The following is a 7059-nucleotide window of genomic DNA, read 5'->3' as shown; positions in this document are numbered from 1 at the left end:
AGTGTTTTAACGGTTAGATTTTTATTTCAAACACTCGAAGCATCCAGTACTTCAAAGCATTCAAGAATTTTTGTACATATGTATATGTGTGCAGTTCTATAAAGGAAGGGATCTTCATTTATATTTCTTCAAAAAATAAGGATTAGTTGTGGGACCAATTCCACATCGAACTTCATCGATGCGAACCGTCTATTTTGTTTAGTCTTGATTCATAGACCATCTATGCAAAAATTCAATTCAATTTGAAATCATAATGTTCGTCAATTTCTTTGAACTCAATTAGATTCCTCAAATATTTCCGATTTGGCTAATATTTTGTAAAGATGATCTATAAGATGCAACTTGAAAATAGACGGTTCATATCGTTAAAGTTCAATGTGGTGTGGGCTCCCACAACTAATCCCTATATATAAAAAATAGGAATTCCTTCTTTTAAAGAATTTGTATATGTGTGTGTGTGTGTGTGTATATATATATATTACATACTGGGAAGTTTTCCAAACCCAAAACCTCAGTTAAAGGAGAGGTATTTTCTTGCCATTGATTCACCACATGTCAAACTTCTATTATGGCTGAGGAGTTCATCTTTTGAACATGTGACAAAAATTTATTGGATGGGTGATGCTACTAAAAATTATATGCTTATGTTGCAAGAGAGAATCTCCCCAATCAAAGGCGATTCCAAGCTCCTCATTGTGTGCATCTAATGTTCTACTGGAGAGAGTCAATGAGGAGCTTGGAATCGCCTTTGATTATGGTATGAATCACCTTTGATTACGATAAAATATAACTCTTGAAATCGATATTGAGCTATTATGAGGGTGCCTCGAAGTAGCGATTCCAGACCATAATCAAGGGTATTCATCGCTTTTGAGAGTCAAATTTTATCTTGTTTTTAGAGGAAGCCAATTTTGTATGGATGCTATTTCTTCTCTGCCGTTCCCAAATGAACCTAAAGTTACAAATTCTTTCTCGTCGTCCTTGGGCTGTGACCTTGGCTTTTAGCTTTGTCCTAGTTAACTCAAATTGAGCTTGACCATTCATATGAACCTAGGATTCTGATTCACTTTGAGTCAAATCCAATGCAAATATCAAGGACGAGATATTTGACAGTTTCCTCTGTTGTTCGGATGATAGGTTTTCAGCTCTTAGAAATTGTTGAATTCTTTTGTTTCTGCCGTTGGTATAAAAATAATATATTGCTTGTGGTCTGTTGTTATGTCAAAGTTTGGGAAGGTTGTCCTTCCTTTGCAGCCCTCCCAAAACAAAGTTTAAATGTACAGTGCTTTTTCATAGGAGAAAAACTTAAAACTTTAAAGGCTTTACGGGTCAACAAAATAAAAATATGTGCAAATTTTTATCTATATGCCATCGTTTTTTTTGCCTCAAATGTTACGTGACGATACAATCATACCATATAGGTTGCGAGATGGTAAAAATATGTCCTAGACCTTGAGTTGGTTTGCAGTTGCTGCTTCTTGTTTCTGCAAGAAAAAGGCTAGGATATGGGGGTGGGTGTTTGTGTTTGTCCTTTCTTCCTTTGAATCGAGGGTTGGCTCCTGTGACATGCACTGAAGGACTAATCTAGCATAATTCCTTATATAATTACGAAAAATACATCATTACAGACGTATAATTTGTTGAACAATCAGCAAAATATCCATTAATCTTTTCTTGTGCTTATTGTTTTAAATACTAAAATAATGATACGTGTAAAAGATGTCTTTATCTATTTTAAAGTTGCGCATAGATTTTTCATAGCAATTATTCTAGATGCAACTGCGAAATTGACCAAAAACCATTACTGATAGTAACCCTATTTTGTATCAGATTGATTTTCGACATAAAATACCTAAAGTCACCAACTCACCTTAGAGAATAATTCACGGTTGGTGATCAATGAGACTACAAAATGGAAAAGTTGCCTTTTCAACACCAACCGCTGGTTGCTCCCTTTTGGTTTTACTAAATTGTCCACTAACCCAAGGGAAAATGCATCCTCCAAACTCTTAACACTTTTCTAAATTTTCATTGTCTGTTTTGTGTTTTTATATTTTTAATGGCGATATTACTATTTAAGTTATAAAAAAAGAGAGAGACAGTTTGAATTTAAGATGCAATGAATACATAATAATGTAATTACAACTCATATTATAAATGAAATAAAGAAAGAACTAGCTTTGAGTTGGTGATAGGTGTTTCTATTGGCTGGAGGCATGCTCAAATTCAACTCATGTGAATGCGATAATAATATATACTCATGATTGAGTTTGATATGTGTGTGTGGCTAATTAATAGTGGTATACAACTTTGTTGTGAGTGTATTAGTTCGTTAAATATCTTCGTAAATATTATTCATTGGCGAAAACCTAATACTATTAATGAAATGGACTCTTCAAACTAGAGCGTTTACTGGCTCATCTTACTTGGAAATCCCCTCATTAATTGTTTTATGAAAAGTTAGTGCTCCTTTTTGAACTTGAGGTTGCTCATATCATTTGAAGGATGATAGAGATGGTCATAGCGAATGCATCAGCTACATCTCAACATGACAAAATGCTAACATTCGTTTTTTTTTTTTTTTTTTTTTTTGGGCCCCCCCCCCCCAACAACCAATAGAAAATGATAATTTGGATGCCACAATGTTCATGCTTTGGGCCACATGGAGTTCTCTTCCATGCTCAATGCCCACCACACTTAAAGGCCTAAGGGTGGCCTTGTTAGACAATGAAATCAATTTTGAAAAGATTATTGTTTTGGTCCGATGAACTATAATAAACCCATGCATGTTGAGTTGGATCACAAGTGTAAGGTGGCTTCCAAGCCAAGGAGGAACGGAAAGGAGGCAAAAACGCAAAGGATTTGCAGTTGGGAAGGTGATAATACACTAGGGGGGGCGTTTGTTTTGCCTCACTAAAGTTCATTGGAATGGACTAGACTAAGGGTTAGTCCAGTCCCTTGTTTGGTAGCAGCGTGGCCTAGGTTTAATGAGACTAAGGGGGACTTGCCTACGTTAAAAGCTTCACTCACCGGTCCTAGCGAGGCCCCCCAAAGTTAGGCGGACTGCTAAGAACTTTATGCAGCTTCGCCGTTCCCATCTACTTCGTGTTCCTCACTTCATCCCTCTGCTTAGCTGTTGTGCACATCTCGGCTTCTCGCTGTTCGGAGAAACCCAAACCAAAACTACTTCTTCCTCACTTCGCCCTTCTCGCTGCGAGCATCTCAGTTTCTCGCCGTTCGGAGAAACCCAAATCAAAGAGACCACTTGAAGATCGCCCAACAAGATCCATAAGGAAGGAAGGTCGTTGTTTGGAAGCTCTGATGCAAAACCTCTTATTCAAATTGCATAACTCCAATCCTTTGAATCTTTGCACCATCTACAAAGCCTTTTCAAGAAACAAAAAAGAACAAAAGAGCAAGAAAAAGTTCGAATACCCCAATTCCTTGAAGCTTTGCACCAGTTGCGATGCAACTTTTCCAAAAGAAAAAAAGGAACAAAAGAGCAAGAAAAAGGGAAAGCATTCGAGAATTCTAGAAAAAGTAAAAGAAAAAAAAAATTTATTATTCTACTTCTTAGTCCGACACTGCACCAAACACTTCGCTAAGTCAATCCAAATTAGTATAGCCTAAGCCAGTCTGACTTAGTCCCTGAAGCTAGTCAAATCCGAAATAGTCCAGTGCAACAAACGCACCCCAGGTGTTTATGTCTCATCTGATTAGGTGTAATTTTTTTTTCTATATCGAAAAAATTCTCTCGTACAGCCAAGATTTCTTAGAAAAAAGGTTGGGGAGGTTGATTAACAAGTGGATCACAGCGGGTGACCGATCACAAGTATTGGGCTACTAGTTTTTCGATAACTCTTAACAGAAGTTATAAGGGGGGAGTAACAAGGTTTGATCCGAAGGGTGTGAGAGTGGTTGTAGGCACAATTAGCCAAGCCACTATCAGCTCTTGTGTGGATTATTAAGGGCCTGTTTGGTATCCTATTTGAAAATTTTTTATAATTTCTCAAAACATTTCTTAAGAATTTTTATTGAAAACAATTTTCTTTTAAGACTCAAAAACTTGTTTGGTATGCGATTTGAAAATTTTAAATCTTACAACTTAAACCGGACAAAGAGATCCAAAAAGAGGGGTTCGAGAGAGAAAGAGGAGAGGAGGAAAGAAAGTAAGAGATGATTGGAGGAAAGGGAAAGAAGTGAGAGGATCGGAGGAGATAAAGAGAGGAAGAGGAGCGAGAAAAAGAACCGAGAGAATGAAGATAGTGAATTAAAGGAGAGACGAAAAAAATAAATAAAAAAGGAGAAGGGGGAGAGAGAAAGAAGAAAAGATAGATAGATAGATTTGGAGTGAGAGGGAATGAGGGAGAGAAAAAAAATGAGTGAATTTAAGTTTAAAAACTCTAAAAACTCACTTTTTGTGTTTTTAGAGAATATGCTATATTTTTTAGTTAGTCTTGAGTTCAGTTTTTTAAAATAGTCCTACCAAACAAGTTTAAGGCCTAAAACTTGAAAATTGTTTTTGAGTTTAAAAAGTTGGATTCAAGCAGAGTATCAAATAGGCTCTTAGGTTTTGTGTTTGTTTATCTTCTTTGCAGGTGATTGCATGCATAGTTATCATAATCCATTGACAAGGAGATGTTATTGAAAACTTCTCTACAATCTCTCTTATCTCCCAGAAGAGATTCAGTATCCTTTCACCTGTAATTTGGTAAATGATGATATTTTACTGCCTGCTTATAAGATTTGTAACCGAACAATTATAATATGTATTAGGGATTCAAACAAGCAATATATATACTACAAAATTTCGTTCACGAATAACTCATTGCTTACAATGTCATATGTTGTAGATCAAGTGACAAATGTACAATACAATACATCCACTTACTAGCATATATAAGGAATTACAATCAATTTTGATACACATCAAATTTGTTTTAATAACAAAATATACGTATTTAGGTGTTTTAATTTAGAATGAACATACTACGTACGAATGAGTCAACAACTTCTTCCGCACATACTTTCAGTCAAAAGCATCAGCATTGTGAGCTCTAAAATGTGAAAACCCTAATTCAAAATACCAATGCACCAATATTAGTTCCAGCTTTACTAGCTAAACAACAGCCAATGGCATCGAACGATTGAAGCTCCCATGAAGAGTTCTAGCTCGACTCGATTTCTTCTTCTTCATTCCTCCTTTGATGATCTCCTCCTCTAGTCCCATGGATTTTTTCCCAAATGAAACTGAGGCCTGGGTCAAGATGTGTGCCATATTACTATTGTCTTTTGTTGCACCTCTATGAATAAGTATCCTAGTAATGCCAACATAGTGCAAAGACTCAGCAATCTGCACTGCAGTCACACCTTTGTTAGTTTGAGCTTCAGCATCAGCTCCTTTCTTTATCAACATCTCAATCACATTCGCATGTCCCGACTCCGCTGCACAGTGCAACGCAGTGTATCCATCCTCATCTTTAGCATCCATATCCACACCCTTTTCAAGCAGTGTTCGAATGACTTCTATCTTCCCTTTGAAACAGGCTCTATGGAGAGCAGTCCACCCATGTAGGTCTCTTCCATTGATTGCTGCACCTGTCTCAAGCAGCTTTACAACTGTTCTTACATCTCCCTTCCTCGCCGCTATACACAAGCTATCACCAAGTCGAAGGGCATCAAATAGTCTCGTGTGTCCATTCTCCGCTGCAACATCATAGGCTGTTAGACCGGCAAAGTTTTTTACATCTTTATTCGCACCCTTTTGCAGCAACAGCTTCACCATGTACTCGTCCCCTAGGCTTGCCGCGGTATGCAAAGGCGTGTCACCATCTCTACAATCCCTAACTTCAGCTTTAGCCCCGCTTGCCAGTAAGAGCCTCGCACAGTCCCTTCTTCGCTCCTCAACGGCAAGGTGCAAAGCCGTGCTACCATCCTTTGTCAGCGCATCAACATTTGCCCCTTTGATTATAAGAAGCCTCAGAACCTCTACGTGGCCTCCTCCGGCTGCGAGGTGAATAGGTCCCCAAGTGGAGGACTCAGATCGTTCAGTGCTGGCACGTCGAGCCAATAGAAGCTCAACTATCAAGGCTTCTCCTCTTGAGGCTGCAACCTCAAGCGGAGTAGATCCTGACCGGCTTTGAGCCTCCACATCAGGCTCAAATTCAAGAAGTAGCTGGACAAGGTCAGGCCGGCCTTGAGCAACCGCCAAGTGAATCAAAGATTGGCCCTCAGAATCCACAGAATCGGCGGCTCTCCATGAAGGTTCACTCTTCTCAAGCACTTCTCGAATATCATCCATCAAACCATCGGACACAAGTTGTGCCAAAATAGGTGAACCAACAAACATAATCTTGACACCACTATCTATGAACACTTGTTTCTTCTTTGTGGTGAACCAATCGTTTGGAACCGCATCGAATGTCGAAGAAGACACTTTTATCGCCGCTCCAGGCACAACCACGCTATGCAAAAGGAAGGAATCATGGCAGTAAGGAAAGGAGTCCGGGAGGCTGGACCCTGGCGGAAGATGGTAAACAATCTCTACGGTCAACTTCTCGAGAGGAGATATGATCCCGGACTGAGGCCTCACCGTGTAACGATTCTTGATCAACGCTTCGAGCCGGAAGGCAACCGGCATGGTGTACATAACGTTCCGTAAAGTGAGCTGGCCGTAGCATTTCTGTCCCGGTTCGATCCGTATTGCAACAAAGTTTGATGGCTCCAAACTTATGAGCCTGTCCATCTTTCTTTGATTTTCACTTTCCCTTCAAATCAATGGGTTTTAAGGGTTCTTAAGATGTATAGAAAAAATTAAGACACATGAAATACTGAAGGAGGAAGTGATATTCGAATGTGAAAGTATTGGGTTTGGTGGGTGTAGTTTAAGAGAAGGGAATGCGAAAGCCGGCTTGATGAGAGAATGCCAAGTGGGGGGTGTAAAAAACAATGCTGACTTGTTCTATTAGTCGTCTCAACTAGAAAGAGGATAACTCCTAAAACCAGAGTTGTATGAACAATTTTTTTTTTAATACAACAGTATATATTTGCACTAGAGAA

General features: G+C 38.7%; 1 pseudogene; it reads right to left on the bottom strand.

Annotated features, from left to right (window-relative positions):
- Positions 1 to 5119: 5119 nt before the first annotated feature.
- LOC137744830 (protein VAPYRIN pseudogene) lies at positions 5120 to 6745 on the bottom strand (annotated as a pseudogene).
- Between the last annotated feature and the right edge of the window lie 314 nt (positions 6746 to 7059).

This window comes from Pyrus communis, chromosome 12, assembly GCF_041283825.1.
Source record: "Pyrus communis isolate YQ-2024b chromosome 12, ASM4128382v1, whole genome shotgun sequence".
Classification (NCBI taxonomy): Eukaryota; Viridiplantae; Streptophyta; class Magnoliopsida; order Rosales; family Rosaceae; genus Pyrus; species Pyrus communis.
This window is presented reverse-complemented; position numbering and strand designations above follow the sequence as displayed.